The 1,077-nt window shown below is 31.4% G+C and overlaps 1 pseudogene; it reads right to left on the bottom strand.

Annotated features, from left to right (window-relative positions):
• Window positions 1-591: 591 nt before the first annotated feature.
• On the bottom strand, window positions 592-768 carry LOC116761394 (annotated as a pseudogene).
• Window positions 769-1,077: the final 309 nt, after the last annotated feature.

The following is a 1,077-nucleotide window of genomic DNA, read 5'->3' as shown; positions in this document are numbered from 1 at the left end:
AAATCAATTATTGAGTTTCACTGTATTTATATCACTTCTTTTAGAGTGGTAAAGTTAGGAGAAAATTTAAACATTTTCTTCTAAGAATGTACAATTTAAAAGGATAATTCTAATATAGAAAAGGTTAACTGATGAATAGAACATATTCTATTTAGGAATGTTTACTTAGATAAGGACAAAGTATTCATGTTTCCTTCAATGGTAGTTGAATCAGCAATATCTCTAAGTTTGCTAATAACTTGAACACTATGATTTTGGACTTGAACCCTAAGGAGTCAAGTTCAAATGATGACTTGTATGTTCTCTATTATTTAGTTGGGAAATTAGACCTGGCTATTTAAGGTTTCTTAAATCATTACATATATGTTACATATTTTAAACAGCTTTCAATATAATTCTTGTGAATTGGCTTTGCAGATATGCCTGTTTATTTTTTTAGATTATTTAGGAGATTATTTAGCATTAGAAGATATGTGTAATTACAATTTTTCCTTATAAAGTAGGCAAACTTTCATGTTTACTAAATAATAAGAAATATAAATTCTTTATTTATTAGTGAATGTGGAAAATAATTTTCTCTGAATGTAGCCCAGTCTGGTAACTTTGCATAAACAACCCCTAATTCAAAGCTATTGCAACAGGAGGGAGAGACCGGAACTCAATCTGAGCTCTACTCCAGGGGAAAAAAAGGGCAGGAGAGTTTTCAATTAGCAATAATCACGCCTCGGATAAACCTCATTGGCTACGATACTGCCACTGCGCGAAGCTGGGCAGGAGAGTTTTTTTTTTTTTTTTTTTTTTGTGAAATATATTTTTATTTTCCAAATATAATATGTGAATATATTTTTGAAAGAAATACAAGCATAAATAAGTTCAACAGCATGAACATTGGCATTTGTTTTTTTTTTTTTTTTAAACATCTTTATTGGGGTATAATTGCTTTACAATGGTGTGTTAGTTTCTGCTTTATAACAAAGTGAATCAGCTATACATATACATATGTTCCCATATGTCTTCCCTCTTGCGTCTCCCTCCCTCCCACTCTCCCCATCCCACCCTTCCAGGCTGTCACAAAGC

This window comes from Phocoena sinus, chromosome 10 (genome assembly GCF_008692025.1).
Source record: "Phocoena sinus isolate mPhoSin1 chromosome 10, mPhoSin1.pri, whole genome shotgun sequence".
Classification (NCBI taxonomy): domain Eukaryota; kingdom Metazoa; phylum Chordata; class Mammalia; order Artiodactyla; family Phocoenidae; genus Phocoena; species Phocoena sinus.
The sequence above is the reverse complement of the archived record's forward strand: the minus strand, read 5'-3'. Positions and strand labels throughout refer to the sequence as shown.